Source organism: Bos grunniens, chromosome 10 (assembly GCF_055505025.1).
Source record: "Bos grunniens cultivar Pamir isolate PY7600 chromosome 10, Bosgru_T2T1.0, whole genome shotgun sequence".
In the NCBI taxonomy this organism is placed as follows: domain Eukaryota; kingdom Metazoa; phylum Chordata; class Mammalia; order Artiodactyla; family Bovidae; genus Bos; species Bos grunniens.
This window is the reverse complement of record NC_141174.1, coordinates 100,533,449-100,552,808: the sequence shown is the minus strand read 5'-3', so window position 1 is coordinate 100,552,808 and position 19,360 is coordinate 100,533,449. Positions and strand designations below refer to the sequence as shown.

At 41.9% G+C, this 19,360-nt stretch overlaps 1 protein-coding gene across 12 annotated transcripts in view; it reads left to right on the top strand.

The window, feature by feature from the left end:
- Window positions 1–19,360, top strand: part of EPB41L4A (erythrocyte membrane protein band 4.1 like 4A) — a 293,459-nt gene that overhangs the window by 130,966 nt on the left and 143,133 nt on the right. The window contains exon 1 of one of the 12 annotated variants that reach the window (XM_086323336.1): window positions 16,233–16,331. The exons of the other annotated variants lie outside the window; for them this stretch is intronic. The gene's annotated coding sequence lies outside the window, so the exon portion shown is untranslated. Of the gene's footprint in view, window positions 1–16,232; window positions 16,332–19,360 lie in introns of those variants that run through there. 12 annotated transcript variants of the gene reach the window in all.

The window sequence follows — 19,360 nt, the reverse complement described above, 5'->3', positions numbered from 1 at the left end:
ATATTTTTTATGTATTTTGATAATAGCTGGATGGTGGAAGTTGCAAGATCATTAAACAAAAATCACCGTTCCTTTTGTTGCCTTGTTCTATAATATACCTCAGTTCAGAACAACCTTGCCAAGGAGCAAAATACCATACTTTTCTTACTTTGTCTAGTCCTCACCAAAAGGACATGTAAGGTTCGAAAAGACAGAACGCCCTGATCTTCTGGTTTAAGAGTGTTTTATTGAAGGAAACTTTGCTAACTGGTATTTAAAACACTGGTATTTTTCTGCTCGAGGATTTTCCACATCCTGCGGCAGTGTGCTCTAGAGAATTTGAAAGGGTGAGAGGTGCCTCCCTACTGTAAATGGGAAAGGAGTGTTTGTGGAAGGGGAGGGTGGTGGGGAGAACTGTGCCCAGTAGATCAGGTCTAGAAAGAATGTGTGTGTGAAGAGAGCAAATCCTAAGAGTTCTCTTCAAAAGGAGAACTATTTTTTCTTTTCTTTTTATTGTGTGTATGTAAGAAGGTGAACATTAGCTGAACCTGTTGCAGTAATCATTTCACAATATATATAAATTACACCGTCGTGTTGAATGCTTTAAACTTAGTTGTGTGTGTCAATAATTTCTCAATAAAAGTGGGAAGAAAAATGTATATGGAAGTTGAGGATCCTACAATTAAGCCCCTTAAAACTATCTGTTGTCTGTGTACCCATTAGGATGTTCTTACGGTTGCATAAGAGGTGTCTGCCCTTCTTCTTGAATACCTTGGTGAATGCTGCACTTCAAGCTAGGGTGTCATCCCCAAATCCATCATCTTCCTTCTCAGAGCTGACAATCTTCTCAAGTCTGTCAGTTCTTAATAGCTAATGTGACTGTGTAATTAACCATCCAACCTAGGATACTTTTGAGAGTGAAAAGAACCACTGTTCATAACTAAGTGGGGAGAGCAGTGTGTCTGCAGGACTGTGGTCACCTCTTACCCTTCTAGCACCAGTCCCCAGCCCTGAATCCTGGTTGAAGTGCCAGCATTGAAACCTGGATTTCTGTAAAAACTTTCTGATTGGTCTTCCTGTCTTCGCTCTTGCTCCCTCCCATGTTTTCCCCCTTGCAATTGTAGTTTTGTTTCAGAAATACTACTTTAAGAATGTCTTCTCTGTGGCTTCAAATTCTTTAATGAATCCCTAAGGAAAAATTCAGAAATTCCATAACAAGGTTTACAAGATCCTTTAAGAAGTGTGGCCCTTTGTTGTTCTAGAGCTTTTCTTGCACTGTAATTCTTCTCTTTAGTCCCCCAGCCATCCTCCACCCAAACCTGCACTACAGGTTCATGAACACTACACGCAACTGCCTACGGCTCCTTACCTGTACTGTAGTGTCTCGTGATGTACCCTCTGCTTCTCTGGCTTGAATACCCTTCTTGTCTTTTGTGCCTGATTTTTACCTGGTGATCCTGCTCTTCCTTACCATCTGACTGAGATGTCTTTCCTAAAGCTTTCTCTCATGCCCCAGAGATGCCCTAGGCTTACTCCTACCACGCATTGGAAATTCTTGTTGTTCAGTTACTCAGTAGTGTCTGACTCTTTGCAACCCCATGGACTGCAGCATGCCAACCTTCTCTGTCCTTCACCGTCTCCCAGAGTTGCTCAAACTCATGCCCATTCGGTCAGTGATGCCATCCAACCATCTCATCCTCTGTCGTCCCTTTCTTCTTCTGCCTTCAGTCTTTCCCAGCATCAAGGTTTTTTTTCAGTGAGTCGGCTCTTTGTGTCAGGTGGCTAAAGTATTGGAGCTTCAGCTTCAACATCAGTCTTTCCAGTGAATATTCAGGATTAGTTTCCTTTAAGATTGACTGGTTTGATCTTGCAGTCCAAGGGACTCTCAAGAGTCTTCTCCAACACCACAGTTCAAAGGCATCGATTCTTTAGCTCTCAGCCTTTTTCATTGTCCAGCTCTCACATCCATACATGACTACTGGAAAAACCATAGCTTTGACTAGACTGACCTTTATAGGCAAAGTAATGTCTGCTTTTTAATGTGCTGTCTAGGTTTGTCATAGCTTTTCTTCAAGGAGCAAATGTCTTTTAATTTCATGGCTGCAGTCACTGTCCACAGTGCTTTTGGAGCCCAAGAAACTAAAGTCTGTCCCTGGTTCCATTGTTTCCCCATCTATTTGCCATGAAGTGATTGGACTGGATCCTGTGATCTTAGTTTTTTGAATGTTGAGTTTTAAACCAGCTTTTTCAATCTCCTCTTTCACTTTCATTAACAGGCTCTTTAATTCATCTTGGCTTTCTACCATAATGGTAGTATCATCTGCATATCTGAAGTTATTGTTATTTCTCCTAACAGTCTTGATTCCAGCTTGTGATGCCAGAGTGGCATCTGCATATAAGTTAAATAAGTGGGATGATACTATACAGTCTTGATGTACTCCTTTCCCAATTTGGAACCAGTCTGTTGTTCCATGTCCAGTTCTAACTGTTACTTCTTGACCTGCATACAGGTTTCACAGAAGACAGGTAAGGAATACTACCTTGTGTTTTTCTCTTAAATAATATCTCCCACTTGATTGAAAACTCCTTGATGATAGGGATTATGCCCCATTTCTCACCCTATTACCACCTCTGCCACTGCCAACTAGGTGCTGTCTCACCTGGACAAATGGCAAGTCAGAGAAAGAGGACTCTTTGGCTTTTCTTTGTTTGCTGCCTCCGTTCCCCACTGTTCTTTGAATTTATTGCCTTGGGTCTCTTAAGAAAGGACTTTCCTCTTGTTCATTTTAACTAGACTTCATAAATACATATATATATATACACACACATATATATATATAAACTGAAGATATTACTGAGATATTAGGAGGTTATGCTGGAAGTATATGGAATTGCAGTAAGTTACAGATGAATGATATTCTTAGTATGCTGGAGATTACCGAGTGCTATTCGGAATCTTCCTCTTTTGTAAGAGGTAGTGTAATATGTAGTAGAAGGAGGTGTATGAGATTTTGAGTTCAGGTAATGTCACTGGTGGCTATACAGTTGTGTTACCTATGATTTTTTTTAAAGAATGTGTTCATAATAAATGGTATTTTTAATAAAATAGGTTTTTCTATTTCTCTGTAGTTTATGAACAGTTTCTATTAAGGAAGTAGGTGATACGATTTCCCTGGCAAGTCCAGTGATTGAGATCTGCCTCAGGGTCAGGGACACCGATTTGATCCCTGGTTGGGGAACTAAGATCCTATATGAACTGAAAGTGTTAGTCGCTCAGTCATGTCTGACTCTTTGCAACCTCATGGATGTAGCCCACCAGGCTTCTCTGTCCATGGAATTCTCCAGGCAAGAATACTGGAGTGGGTAGCCATTTCCTTCTCCAGGGGATCTTCCCAACCCAGGGGTCAAAGCCCTGTCTCCCACATTGCAGGCAGGTCCTTGAGTCACCTGGGAAGCCCAAGATCCCATGTGCCTCAGGGGAACTGAGCCAGCACACTGCAACTGGAGAGGCCCATGTGCCAGAACTAGAAAGCAGCAACAATAGCCCAGTGCAGCCGAAAAAAGAAAAGAAAGGAAGTGATGATGCTTTTCTGGGACTGGTTTCTGTTTAGAGTGGGTTTGATTTCTTCTGAGTCCAGTCACTTGCTGCATAGTGAGAATTCAGGAGCTGGCCTGCTTGAAAGAACCCCAGCAGAACATGTTCTGATTATTCTCTTTGTTGTGTATGTTGATTTTTTTAAATTTATTTTTAAAAATTTTATTTATTTATTTGTCTGCATTGAGTCTTAGTTGCAGCATGTGGGATCTTAGTTCCCTGACCAGGGGTCAAACCTGTATCCCCTATATTGCAAGGTGGATTCTTAGCCACTGGACCACCAGGGAAGCCTGTCTGTTTATTTTTTTGACATGGTTTCAAAAATGCTTTTGAAGGACCTAGAACCTAATGCTCTTGTAGTTCTTACCCCCCACCCACCATTCCTTTTCTTTCCCAGATGGTTGATCATAATAGACACAAATGTGTCTTCCATGGGTCATGTACTCTTAAGAGGATTTTCTTCATAAATGTAAAACGAGATTTGATTGGGATGTGCCAGCTTACTGATAAAATGTAATAAAATAGATTATCCCGTGGCTTCCATAAATTTGTCTTTCAGACTGAGTAAGGTGAAGGACTGAATTCTATCTTGCACAGAGAGTTCTTTCTTCACTAATGGCAAGTAGTGTCTTTTTTCATCAAAAATAGATTAAAAGGAGGAACAGTTGAACATGGTAAAGATACAAAATACTTTAAAACAAAGCTATCAGAAATGATACTAACTTCACTATATACACACACCCACATATATTTGCATATATAACAAAGTATGCAGGTATGCTGTGTTCTTTTTGTCAATAGATCAGATTTCGTGTGACCAATTTCTGTGGCCCACACCTTCTTAGTTGTTTAAGTGCGTGACAAGAATATTGCCGATTTCATTATCATGAACATTTTATTAGATTGTCTTCTACCTGGTTGACTCAGAATGAGCTATGCAGGATGGAATTTCAGACGATTGATTGATTGGATAATGGGAAAGCAGTGGTTTTAATGTTTCTAGACATTTTTCTGATTATCATAGGAAACAAGGGTTTTTTTTTTTAAATCTAGTGTTCTGATACAAACCTCTGATAAACTGACCTTGATTTAACCTTACTCAGAATCTTAAGAGGGTTTTCTTCATGAATATAAAACGAGATTTGATTGGAATGTGCCAGTAGCTTACTGATAAAACGTTTATCTTGAAATTCATTAAATTTAAAATATATTGCAGGCACTAAAAGCTAAGATGACCAACTTGGTTATCAAAATACTCATAGCTTTGGGACTTTGAAATGGTAAAAAAACATGGAGCCTTTTTTGTGAAACAGCATGATACGTAACTGTGTGATCTTGATGACATAAAAATGGATGCTTAGTTGTGAAAATACACAAGTGAGACCTAGAAGGACACATCAAACGATAAACTGCTTATGATTATGAATGACTTTTTTTTTTTGCTTCTTGTGTTTTTTGGTTTCCTATTATGCACATGTTAACTTTTAAGACATAAATGTTATTTAAAAAAACCTTAAAAAAGAAGAAAAAAGCTAAGATGACTAGTTTGACCATTTTTGTATGACTCTTCCAGTAAGAGAGGTGCTCCAAAAATTGTTCAAAGTTGGGGCAGGTACTTTCTTTGGGGACAGAGGCAAGATTTACCCATTTCCTCTTTTGGATTGTGAAATTTCAGAGTAGCTTTTGAGTTAACAAAAGTATGCCCTCTAAAAGCTTATTTGTATAGGAACTTAATTTCTTTAAGCATTTTTTAAGCAAAAATGATGCCCACCACTGTTTTGGGTTGCAGGATATTTTACAGAGAATATTTACTCAGAAAACTTTTTGTTTACAGTGTGATATCCTTGTTCTCGTTGGTGTCCCAGACCTGACCTGGGACTGTGATGAGATAAGAGCAAATGCTATTTCTTGTTTCCACTGAGTCACGGAACAGATTCTTACTGGGTCACAACTGTGTCTCAGCAACGAGGATGCTGTGGTCAGCAAAAGACAAGGTCCCTAGTTTATATTCTAGGGAGAGATAAATTGTAAATATGTGTTCAAATATCACATAGTGACAAATGCTTTAAAAATAACATAACTTGTGCCAGAGTGACTGGGAGGCTCCTTTTGCTGAGTGTCAGAAAAAGTCTCTCTGAGATACCATTTAAACTGAGGCTTGAAAGGCAAGAAGGGAGGGGCTGTGGCAGGAGCAGCAGTTCAGTGGCTTAAAACAAGGACAAATAGGAAGTCTTCTAGAAGTGAGAAAAAGGCCAGTGGTGCTAAGCATAGGGAGGAGGGTGACAGGTTGACCAGCAGGAGGGGTGTATAGAGTGCCTGACAGCATGTGGGAGCCTGGGTATGTGGGAACCTATTGGAAGCTGAAGCTGAGAAGTGGTAGCATCTGACTGAGGAGCTGGATTTGGGGAGTGGAGAGTCAGTAGTTCTGTTTTGAACGGGTAAAGTTTCAGATGCCCAGTGGACATCTAGGTGGAGATGTTAGGCAAGTAGCTGGGTTCCTGAGAGGACAGTGTCACATTTAGGATCCCCTAGGTTTTTAGTCTTAAGACTTCAAAGTTTTTAAGGTCATTTAGGGAGAAACAGGGACTTCCCAGGTAGCTCAGTGGTAAAGAATCCACCTGTAATGCAGAAGGTGTGGAGGTATGGGTTTGATCCTTGGGTCGGGAAGATCCTCTGGAGGAAGAAATGGCAACCCACTGCAGTATTCTTGCCCAGAAAATCCCATGGATGAGGACCCTGGAGGACGACAGTCCATGGGGTTGTAAAAAGTCGGACGTGACTGAGCATGTACACAGTAGCAGCAGGGAGAAATAGACTATAAATGCAGAAGAGGGGCAGGGCTGCCATATACATCTGGGCTAACCATGTAATTCTGGCCTCTGGAGTTGGGCACAACTATGTATAGTAGTCCTGAGCAGGGTACCCATTTCCAGGTCACGGCATAACTCCCCTTGGGTTGGCTTGGTTCCTCTGTGACAAATTTATGGTTCTTTATATTCAGTTGCTTGAACAGAGTTTAAAAAAAACTCTAGTTCAATTACTACGATTTCAAAGTATGGAAGATTTAAGATTTTATTTCAAGATAAATCATGATGCCTCACTTATTCAGATGTTAGAAGTGTGTAGGTAGCAACTTCATTTGTCCAAAAGGTAGACAAAACTTATTGAAAAAAAAACTAAAGTTGCTTGAGTGATAGTTGCTCAGGAGTGTCCTGCTCTTTCGACCCCATGGAGTGTAGCCCACCAGGCTCCTCTGTCTATGGGATTCTTCAGGCAAGAGTACTGGGGTGGGTTTCCATTTCCTTCTACAGTGGATCTTCCCAACCCTGGGATTGAACCTGGATCTCCTGCATTGCAGGCAGATTCTTTACCATCTGAGCCACCAGGGAAGCCCTATAGCACTGAGGTAATATCTTAAAGTCCGTTCAAGGATTCAGAACTTTTCTCATGAAATCTGTCATGCTTAAGACACTGTTTATTTTTATTTTAAGAAGAAATCGAAACTCATTTGTTATTAGATATCCTGGCCCCTTAGAGATTAGGAACAGCCTATGGATGCAGTGTGGAGAAGCCCAACTAGAGATAGTCATAGCTTGATAGGAAGGGATGTCCAAGGGATGATCTGTGGGCTACAAGGAGGTATAATAGTTGGTCACTATAATCCAACATGGTTCTATTAATAACCAGAAAACCAACTCATGTCTGACTGCTTTATTCCGATAAAACTAGTATATTTAGAATTCAGAAAGTTATATAGAATAGTTGATATATGTGTGGATTCAATGAAAAAATAATGGTTAAATTGAAAGATAGTTTAGTTGACTAAGTCTTAAGCAGAGAGAACTGATTTTTAAATGATATCAATTTAGAAGGAAGTCTCTAGGTATGTCTTAGAGGTTACAGTATTGATATCAGCTCCTAAAATAAAGCTGTAGAGGGTTAGGGTATGCTCATCAGGTTCACAGATGATTTAAACACAGAGGGAACAGCAGACCTGTTGAATGCAAGAGTGAGGAACAAAGAGACCTTGATGAATTAGCATGTGTTCCTGTTCATCATGGCTCTGTAACATTCACCTCCAAATTTAGTGACTTGAAATTAAGGTGGATTTCCCTGGTGGCTCAGTGGTAAAGAATCTGCCTGCCAGTGCAGGAGACACGGGTTGCTTCTCTGATCTGGGAACATCCCATGTGCTGCAGGGGATCTGAGCCTGTGTACCACAACTTCTGAGCCCATGTTCTGTATCCAGGGAGCTGCAACTACTGAAGGCTGTGTGCCTTGGAACCTGTGATTCCCAACAAGAGAAGCCACTGCAGTGAGAAACCTGTGGGCCAAAATTAGAGTAGCCCCTACTCACCACAACTGGAGAAAAGCTCGTGTGGCAAGGAAGACCCAGCACAGCTAAATAGATATATACATGAAGTTTTTTCTTTTAAAAAATATAAATACATTAAGGCAACTCTAGGAATTCCTTGGTGGACTAGTGGTTAGGACTCCATGCTTTCACTGCTGAGGATATTGTTTCAATCCCTAGTCAGGGAACTAAAATCCCACAAGTCACATAGCACAGGCAAGAAAAAAAAAAAAAAGCAACTCTGTTCTTGAACCTGTGACGAGGACAGGGCTTTGTAGGGATCGCTTATCTCTGCATCACTATTTTCAACTGGAGAGGCTCAAAGGCTGGAGGCTGCAGTCATCTGAAATCTCAGCCACGTGTCTGATTGTGGATGTCGGCACTGGCTTGGGCTTGGCTGGTGATGGAACACCTACATGTGGACTTGACATGTTGTTGCTTGACTTGTTCACAGGGTAGAGTTTGGGTTTCCAGGGCAGGCATTCAGAGGAAGATAGGGAGGGAAGGACAAAGCTGCTGCTGCTAAGTCACGTCAGTCGTGTCCGACTCTGTGCAACCCTATAGACGGCAGCCCACCAGGCTCTTCCGTCCATGGGAGTTTCCAGGCAAGAGTACTGGAGTGGGGTGCCATTGCCTTCTCCGAAGGGCAAAGCAGTATCACCTTTTGTAATTAAGCCCAGAAGTCAGAGAGTATTACTTTTGCTGTATTCTGCTGATTTGAAGAGAGGAACGGCCAGTCTGTATTTAAACGGAAGAGAGATTAGATGATCCCACTTGATGAGAGGAGCATCAGCTAAATTTGCCCATGTTTCAAAACATGAAAGTTTTATCTTCCAGCCAAAAATTATTTCTCTTCTTCCTACATATAAAATGCACTCACATCCCTCCCAAGGCCTTTCCAAATCTCATTTAGTATGGCATTAGACTCAGACTTAAGGTACAGGAGTTCATCAAATCAGACTCTTTGGGTATTGTTCTTCAGTACTTGCAGTTCAATCTTGTGAATATAGTTTCTCTTGATCTGAAGAGCTGTGAATTGGAAGGGTAAGAAATATGTATCTGCATACCCCAGACCATCATTCAGCATATACTGATGGGACACACATGGGATAGGATAATTGGTACTTGCTGTTGTTTTGTCACTAAGTTTTGTCCGACTCTTTGCAGCACCATGAACTGTAGCCTACCAGGCTCTTCTGTCCATGAGATTTCCTAGGCAAGAATACTGGAGTGGGTTGTTATTTCCTTCTCCAGGGGATCTTCCTGACCCAGGCATTGAACCTGTGTCTCCTGCATTGGCAGGCAGATTCTTTACTGCTGAGCCCCTGGGAAAGCCCCTAATTGGTACAGACAGTTGCATTTAGAATGAGGGAAAACAGGAGGCACATAGCAGTTACTAGTCCATAACAGTTCTGAAATCTAGCCAGGATCATGCAGCCGTTTCTTTGATTAGAGCTTGGTCTTAACTGCTTGTGACAGTTGCCCCTTCCCTCTGAGCTTTTGATTCTGTTCTCTGAGTTTTCTTTTCCTTTCTATAAAAACTAAAGTGTGTCTGCAGCTGAGTAATATTTTCAGTCTGCTTTTTGCCTGATGAAGCTTGGGTTCCAAAGGCCCCTTTTCAGTGTGTGTGATTTCTGTCCTTTCAACTAAAACTGATATAATTTCTTTAAAAAAATTCATGGATTTCTTATGAATCAATTTATAATCAATTCTATTTGACACAGGCCATACAAATTGCTATTTCTTTAAAAATTTTTTTTTATTTTGTATTGGAGTACAACCGATTAACAATGTTATGATAATTTCAGGTGAACAGCAAAAGGACTCAGCTGTATATATGTGTGTATCCATTCTCCAGGGCTTCCCCGGTGGCTCAGATGGTAAAGAGTTCACCTGTAACACAGGAGTCCCAGGTTCTATCTCTGGGTTGGGAATTGTCCCTGGAGAAAGGAATGGCTACCCACTCTAACATTCTTGCCTGGAGAACCCCATGGGCAGAGGAGGCTAGTAGGCTACGTTCCATGGGGTCACAAAGAGTCAGACATGGCTGAGCGACTAAGCACATATGCACAACTGATTGACAATGTGGTGATAGTTTCAGATGAACAGCAAAATGATTCAGCCGTGCATATACGTGTATCCACTCTTCCCCAAAGCCCCCTCCCTTCCAGATTGCCACATAACATTAAGCAGAGTTCCTTGTGCTGTACAGTAGGCCCTTTAAAATATAGCAGTGCATACATGTCCATCCCAAACTCCCTAAGTGTCCCTTCCCCATCCTTCCCCACCAGCAACGGTTCAGTTCCTTCTCTAAGTCTGTTTCTGTTTTGTGAGTAGTTCATTTGTATCCTTTCTTTTTAGATTCTACTTGTAAGGGATGTCATGCGATACTTCTCCTTCTCTGTCTGACATACTTCACTCAGTATGACAATCTCTAGCATCTGTGTTGCTGCAAATGGCATTATTTCATTCCTTTTAATGGCTGAGTAATATTCCATTGTATATATATGTCTTATATCTTCTTTATCCATTCCTCTGTTGATGGACATTTAGGTTGTTTCCATGTTTTGACTACTGTAAACAGTGCTTCAGTGAACAGTGAGGTGCATGTATCCTTTTGGATCATGTTTTTCTCTGGATATATGTCCAGGGGTGGGATTGCAGGGCCTATTTTAGTTTTCAGTTTTTTAAAGAACCTCCGTACTGTTAGGCATAGTGGCTGTACCAATTTACATTTCCGCTAACAGTGTAGGAGGGTTCCCTTCTCTTCACATGCTCTCTGGCATTTATTGTTCATGGATTTTTGATGATAGTCATTCTGGCTGGTGAGAGGTGATATCTCATTGTAGTTTTGATTTGCAGTTCTCTAATAATTAGGGACAAATCACTGTTTCTTGAAATAAGCTCTTCAAACCTTCGATTCCTTGTAAAAGTTTTGGAAAACAATGCCCTTAAGATTCTTAGAGGGACTTTTCTTTGTTTACAAGGCATCGTTTTAGATCTTTTTTTTTTTTAATTGGAGGAAAATTGCTTAATAATGCCATGTTGCTTTCTGCCATACAACAGTGTGAATCAGTCATAAGTATACACATAAACATCACTACGAACAAAGCTAGTGGAGGTGATGGAATTCCAGTTGAGCTATTTCAAATCCTGAAAGATGATGCTGTGAAAGTGCTGCACTCAATATGTCAGCAAATTTGGAAAACTCAGCAGTGGCCACAGGACTGGAAAAGGTCAGTTTTCATTCCAATCCCAAAGAAAGGCAATGCCAAAGAATGCTCAGACTACCGCACAATTGAATTCATCTCACATGCTAGCAAGGTAATGCACAGAATTCTCCAAGCCAGGCTTCAACAGTACGTGAACCGTGAACTTCCAGATGTTCAAGCTGGATTTAGAAGAGGCAGAGGAACCAGAGATCAAATTGCCAGCAGCTGTTAGATGATTGAAAAAGCAAGAGAGTTCCAGAAAAACATCTACTTTTGCTTTTTGACTATGCCAAAGCCTTTGACTATGTGGACCACAACAAACTGTGGTGAATTATTCAAGAAATAGGAATACCAGACCACCTGACCTGCCTCTTGAGAAACCTTTATGCAGGTCAGGAAGCAACAGTTAGACATGGACATGGAACAACAGACTGGTTCCAAATAGGGAAAGGAATGCATCAAGGCTGTATATTGTCACCCTGCTTATTTAACTTATATGCCGAGTATATCATGAGAAACTCTGGGCTGAATGAATTACAAGTTGGAATCAAGATTGCAGGGAGAAATATCAATAACCTCAGATATACAGGTAACACCACTCTTATGGCAGAAAGTGAAAAAGAGCTAAAGAGCCTCTTGATGAAAGTGAAAGAGGAGAGTGAAAAAGTTGGCTTAAAACTCAACATTCAGAAAACTAAGATCATGGCATCTGGTCCCATCACTTCATGGGAAATAGATGAGAAATGGTGACAGACTATTTTTTGGGCTCCAAAATCACTGCAGATGGTGACTGCAGCCATGAAACTAAAAGACTCTTGCTCCTTGAAAGAAAAGTTATGACTGACCTTGACAGCATATTAACAAGCAGAGACATTACTTTGCCAACAAAGGTCCATCTAGTCAAAGCTATGGTTTTTCCGGTAGTCATGTATGGATGTGAGAGTTGGACTGTAAGGAAAGCTGAGCACCAAAGAATTGATGCTTTTGAACTGTGGTGTTGGAGAAGACTCTTGAGAGTCCCTTGGAGTGCAAGGAGATCCAACCAGTCCATCCTAAAGGAAATCAGTCCTGAATACTCATTGGAAGGATTGATGTTGAAGCTGAAACTCCAATACTTTGGCAACCTCATGTGAAGAGTTGACTCATTTGAAAAGACCCTGATGGTGGGAAAGATTGAGAGGGAAAAAGGGATGACGGAGGATGAGGTGGTTGGATGGCATCACCGACTCGATGGACATGAATTTGAGGAAACTTTGGGAGTTGGTGATGGATAGGGAGGCCTGGCTTGCTGCAGTCCATGGGGTCGCAAAGAGACATGACTGAGTGACTGAACTGGACTGAACTCCCTCTTGAACCTCCCTCCCACCCCACCTCCCATCCATCCCCTCTCGGTTGTCACAGAGCACCAGGTGAGCTCACTGTGTTATACAGCAGCTTCCTACTAGCTATCTGTTTTATGCATGATAATATATCATATTAGATGTTATGAAGACTTAAGTTTTATGGTTACATTCATAATTTCCTGACGGCACTCTGGATTTGGCCTTTGCCCAGGAGCCATTTCTTAATTGTAGCATCATTTGCCTTTTGATAAGTCTAAAAGTGAGAGAATTTTATTTTCAAACCTGTTAAGTCCTAGTTGATATTTCACAGTCAGTTTTCAGTATATCTCTTTCCTCTTAGCTTTCATTATAGGGAGCAAAAGAAGTCAGTCAAGACTTTCTCCAGTCTGCCTGGACATCTCCTTGTCTGGATCGTCCAGTTCAATAGGTGCATCTTTTATTTTCCATGATGCCCGAGGCAACAGCATTGCTAAACTCTCTGCCTGAAAAGTCAGGTCTTTCTTCCTGCTTCCAGCAGGTTTCTCTTTGCTTTCCTTTAGGCCCCCTTGGGGGGGCCCTAAGGGCTTCCCAGGTGGTGCTAATGGTAAAGAAACCATCTACCAATACAGGAGACTTAAGAGAGGCTGGTTCAATCCCTGGGTCAGGAAGATCCCCTGAAGGAGGGCATGGCAGCCCACTCCAGTATTCTTTCCTGGAGAATCCCGTGACCAGAGGAGCCTGGAGGACAACAGTCCACGTGGTCACAGAGGCGGACATAACTGAGCAACTTCACACACACTCACCCATGGGGGCCCTAAGGCTCCCACTAACACTTTTCTTAAGGTCCTTCCTGCTACCTCATCATCAAAACACATAATGGAGAGTTGACAGGAGCGGGCCAGATCAGGTAGGGCCTTACAGATCATCATAAGGAGTTTGGATTTTAATTTGTATAAGAAGGGAAACAACTAGAGGATGTAGAGGAGAGTAAGCTGATCTGATCTGCATTTTTAAAGCATTCCTCTAAATGCTGAGGTAGAACCTGCGGTACCATTAAAGGAGTTGTTTAAGAAATGCAGGTAAATGGTGATGACTGCTTGGCTCTGGGAGCGGTAAGAATTTGTCAGATTCTATTTGTGTTTTAACAAGCCAGCAGTATTTGCAGATTGATAGAAGAGATAGACGGTAAAGAGGCTTTGACTGGAACCAACGGAAGAGTTTTGTATCATTTACTGAGATGGGAAAGACTACAGGAGAACGGGTTTTTCTGGAAGGGAGTAGAATCATCATTTCCTCTTTGAACATGTGAAGTTTAAAGATTCTAATAGGCATCTAGGAAGTTAGTTGGCTTCGGGGGGCAATTCTGGTCTGGCTATGCGTTTGAGAGGTGTCGTGTATGGATGACTTTTAAAGCCAGGAGCCTGGTTGTAAGGTGTGAGCCCAGGGCAATCCAGCCTTTCCTGGTTAAGGAGATAGTGAGCACCCAACAGAGGAGACTGTGAAGTTGTGGTCAGTGAAGTAGGAAGAAAGGCCGGAGGGAGAGAGCGCATGACAAAGGTATTTCAAGACAGTGGGTGATGACTCTGCACCTGTCAGTAGGGTTAACAATTGCTGTTGGCACTAGAGTGGGTTCTCAAGAGGCGGTGGGAAGCTCAGCCCTTGAATGAGCAGTTATGATCAAATTTGGGGAAAATAAATAATGCTGGAGAACAATTCATGTAGCAGATTTATTCCACTTGAGTGAAGGCATAGTGATAGAGTGGAGATGGAAGTTATTTTGGATACAGGCATGGTTGAGTTTGAATCTCTGCTTCCTAATTGACCCATTGTGGAACTGTAGGCCACTACTCTGTCTCCACCTATAAAATGGGGATACAAGTACTTTTCTTACAAGGTTGTCAAAAGGTTAACGTGAAAAAATGATAGGCAAAACATCTAGTGCAGTGCTTGGCACACAGTAGGTATGCAGGTCATGTAAAATGCCATTGGTTTCATTTTTCTTATTTTCAAATTACAAATTAAAGTTTTCCATGCCCTTAAGGTACTGGACCCAGTGTCAGGAAACTTTAATGATTCCCTAACTCATTCACAGTATGATCTTGAATACACCACTAGGCCTTTCAGAGACTGAAATACCCCATCTGTAAATAGGGACTCATAATCCAAGCTCCACACTTTTTTTTTTTTCCTAAGTCTTCACTAATCTGAGTCTACTCTCCAAATTACCCACCTAGCCTACATGAAATTCCCAGCACTTCCCTTAAGTCCATATGGCATTTTATAATTTGGGAAATGATTTCACATTCATCAACTCATAACAAGCTCTATCAACTAATTCATCTGCCCAGTACCCTGATGTGAGGAAAAATCAAAATGACATAATAAATCCAGAAATGGGTTTAGATAGTTCCAGACATATGGTAAGGTCAATAAATGCAAGCTGCAGATGTTAAAGGGGCTTGCCAGGTGGTGCAGTGGCAAAGAATCCACCTGCCAGTGCAGGAGATGCAAGAGATGTGAGTTTGATCCCTGGGTCGGGAAGATCCCCTAGAGGAGGAAATGGCCACCCACTCCAGTATTCTTGCCTGGAAAATTCCATGGGCAGAGGAGCCTGGCGGGCTACAGTCCATAGCGTTGCAAAGAATCAGACACAACTGAATGAGTGAGCATGCAGACAGTTGTTAAAAAAATCTTAGAATTTACTTTGAGATTTGTTAATGGTCCATGTCTTATGTCTCCTAAATTTCATCTCTGCAAATCCCAAAGTAGATAGGACATTGCTGGGTATAGAGGGGATGCGTCCAGCAAATCACTACCATCTAAATGGCGGTGGGGCTTGAGGGGGGCAGTGATGTGGTGAGAGGGACCAGAATATTGAACTCCCCTCGCCCACCAGAGATTTGTTTTAAAGCACAGAAGTAAAATGGGCAGATATGGGCTCAAAAGTGTGTGTGTGTTTCAATATGGGAGAAATAAAAGCATGTATGGACAAGGCAGTGGCACCCCACTCCAGTACTCTTGCCTGGAAAATCCCATGGACAGAGGAGCCTGGAAGGCTGCAGTCCATGGAGTCGCTGAGGGTCGGACACGACTGAGCAACTTCACTTTTACTTTTCACTTTCATACATTGGAGAAGGAAATGGCAACCCACTCCAGTGTTCTTGCCTGGAGAATCCCAGGGATGGGGGAGCCTGGTGGGCTGCCATCTATGGGGTTGCACAGAGTCAGACACGACTAAAGTGACTTAGCAGCAACTTAGCAGCAGCAAAAGCATGTATTCAGCCAGGAATGATTCTGTGGAAAGGGAAGCTTTGATGGTGCAGGGAAGAGAGCACAAAATTGCTGGGACCATATTCCTGAAAAGATGGGAAGGGATGGGCTTCAGTGGAGCGTGGCCATTCCTCCACAGCAATAGGAGAGGAGACAGGACCAGCACAGATCTCACAGGTTGGGAGATGTTGTGAGAAGGCATACGTGTTCTCACCTGATAGCTTCAGTTTTCTCAGTGAAACAAGAAGGATCATCAGCTGAGAGTGAGAAAGGGGAAGAGAAAGTATGGAAGAGTTGTCCAGGCAAGTGAAAGAATAATATGTAGTAGGATTCTGGGTGGTGTCAGTGGTTCCTAATAATGACTTTCAAGTGAGCCCATCTGTGTTGTGCAATTCGAGTCTTCAGTTACAGTTAGCCTCTCAGGTGCTGGCATGGAGAAGGCGGAGAGTTAGCAGCTGTTTGTTTGTTTGTTTTTTTTCCATTGGATAAATGGAGAGAAGATTGTGCAGGGGAATTGAGGACAATTTTGAGTGAACAAAGAATGAATCACGAGCAAAGTGAGGACGTGCATTGGAACGGGGAGGAAAGATGATGCAAAGGTAGTAGCAACTCTCAGTTGTATCCTGGTGGAGTCAGAATATGAGGGAGTGAGCTGGGAAAAAAGAAGTTTGGTAGTCAAGTGTATGAATCTTGAAATTGAAGTTTTGCATTCCTATTCAGACAGTATTCTTGAAGAGGGCTTAGTTCGAACCTAAAATAAAAGGAAGTTCAGTTCCTTGGATCTGTCATTCTGTATTTTGGGGCAAGTTGTTTAATCAGTTTCCTCATTTGTCAGAGGGTAATTTTTGTAGTTTCTAATTCATAATTAAAGGGACTAAATAAGTGAACGTGTAAAGTCTTCAATAGTGCCTGGCACATGGTAAGCATTTAATAGGTGTTAGCCATTACTATTGTTAGTTCTCTAAGCCTTAGTTGGTGCCAGGGTCTGTGGGAAAGAACTGAGGAATTGCTCCTGGGGCCAGTGTCACTTCTTGAGTAGTCAGATGGTGCAATAGAATCCACTTTTGTTGAAAAATAAGGCCTGGTTACACACTGGCCCATCCCGCCCCCCATCCCCTCATGATGGCTTAATGACAAGCCCTGATTTCTGTCCCTGCTATGAGTAGCTCTGTAATGGTGGTTTTACCCGAGGTTCCAAGGCTTCTGTGATTGATACCAAGGAGCAAATTAAAATCACATCTTGTGAATGTTGCTTAGAGGACCTGAGATGTGTCTGTATAGGGACATTGGGAAATGGGCATAGAAAAAGCCAAATAGCCATTATTGAAGCCCTGGATTTCTAGGAATGTATGTGCAAATTATGTCAAGTCCTGGAACTCCCCAGGAATGACTTGCAGTATCATTTTTTTTAGATCTTTTTGGCTCCATTGTCACTTACAGATTGCCAACTCTTCATACTCCCTTAGATCAATAAGTTATTTTGTTATATTGATACAGACTGTGTGCTTTAAAGCCTTTTTTGGATCTACAGGAAACATTATTAAATACCATTGTGGTATTCTTAAATTCTCCAAAGAAGAGTCAGTATTATACTCAGTGTGAAATAAGATGTAGCAAAGCTCTTTTTACTCCATGCTGTCCATGCATTATCTAAAATGTTTTAGGCTTTATTCTACTATTAGAGCTCTCCTGCTGCTGCTGCTAAGTCACTTCAGTCGTGTCCGACTCTGTGCGACCCCATAGATGGCCGCCCACCAGTCTCCCCCGTCCCTGGGATTCTCCAGGCAAGAACACTGGAGTGGGTTGCCATTTCCTTCTGTAAACATTAGAGCTCTAGGAGACTCCAAAAGAACAGTTGTCAAATGAAAGGTTGGATCCCGAGTTTAATATATATCTTTTGAAGGTTAGGATATTGATTTACTGGATAGTGTTAGAGTTTTAAAATACAATTCAGAGACTGTTGCGTAGGAAATTGATAAAATTGAGACATGATCAGCCAAGGTGGATGAAAAGGCGCTCGGGGCATTTAGCCAAGACTGTGTGCATAAATGCTGTTATTAATATTGACAGGACTGAAGAGGTAAGACCCTCTAACTATTGGAGCCTTATACCCTGGCAAAGAGTCATTGCCAAGGAGGGCTTGTCATCTTAACTCCTTAGTGATTGGGCATTGGAATTATACAGAGGAGCCTGGCGGGCTCCAGTCCACGGGGTCACAAAGAATCGGACACGACTGGCCGACTAAGCACAGCACAGCACATTGAGATTGTAGTCTGTTAATGTGCTCTTGTGTTAGGAAGCCCGCTGCAGAAATCAGGATGAGAGAGCAGGGTCTGTTTTGGTTAATTGTCACTTCATCTTCCTGCTGAATAGGATCCAATCCAGCTTATGAGGATATACAGAACTATTGGATATGTTTGAAATAAGTGAGCAAGAGGAGGTGGGGGAAGGTAAGGGGTAGAGTGATTGATGGATTTTCTTAGAGAGTGAGCTGCTTAAATGTTGAGAGAGAATGAGAGAAATGGGGCAGTCTTTCCTCTTGACTGTCTAGGTAGCAAGTATAGTTCAGGAAAGCTGTTCTGTAGCCCAGCACTGTGGTGGACCCTGCTCGGCCCTCTATTCCTCTTTTTTCCCCAACTCAGCACAGACAGAAAGACTGAATGGGCCACTTTTTTTTTTTTTCTTTCTGGAAGTCCTTTAGAAACACATTTCTTTTTTCTTTTTTTAAAAAAATGTTTATTTATTGATTTGCCTGTGCTGGGTCTTAGTTGCGGTATGCTGGGTCTAGCTCCCCGACCAGGGATTGAACCTAGGGCCTCTGCATTGGGAACATGCAGTCTTAGCCACTGGACCACCAGGTAAGTCTCAGGAACATTAATTTCTTAGCTGCATAGTTATAAGCTATCAGATGGCACTGACTTCAGTAAGTCCTCTGCTGTAAAGGACTTGGAGTATCTTGTTCTGTGGTCAGCTTTAAGAGCAGTTGAGCTGTTTTATAAAAACTTAGGGCTCGGTCTCCATTTATGTATTTTGGGGAAGTTTTTTATTTGTGAGCATACTGTTCAAAGATTCTCTCTTCAGTGATGCCTCCCTGTGCTTACCTTGAAGAGCTCCTTTTCTTTTTACATTTGTCTTACATGTATTCGTCTTATACAGATGATAGTCTCACCACGTTATACCGTATCAGTAATTCTGTCTGTGTGTCTGCTGGGCTGTGCGTGTCTCACGGTTAGGGAAAGTTCTCACTCATTTGTGTTTTACTACAATCCTCAGGGCAAGATTTGACATGACGTATAGAGAATATATGTAGTGGGTATGCCATAAATGTTGAGTGAATGAATGTTATCCCAGTTTTAGAGCCTACATCCATTCTGGATATAGGTGAATATTTGAACGCAAACCCTAAAGCTGAAATGGGAATGCTGTGTGTTATTAGCAAATTTTGTGCCCTTTTTTCTCACTGGTTATGGAGCTGCCTGCTGTGTTTCATGGTGATCACACATGTGCTACGTTTGATCTGTTGTTGATAATGTGTGATGACAAGTGCCATCATAGTATGGCTGCTTTGGTTCCAAGGTCATTTCTTTACCTTGGTTGAATGTAAGTGGGTTTTACATTTTAAGATGCT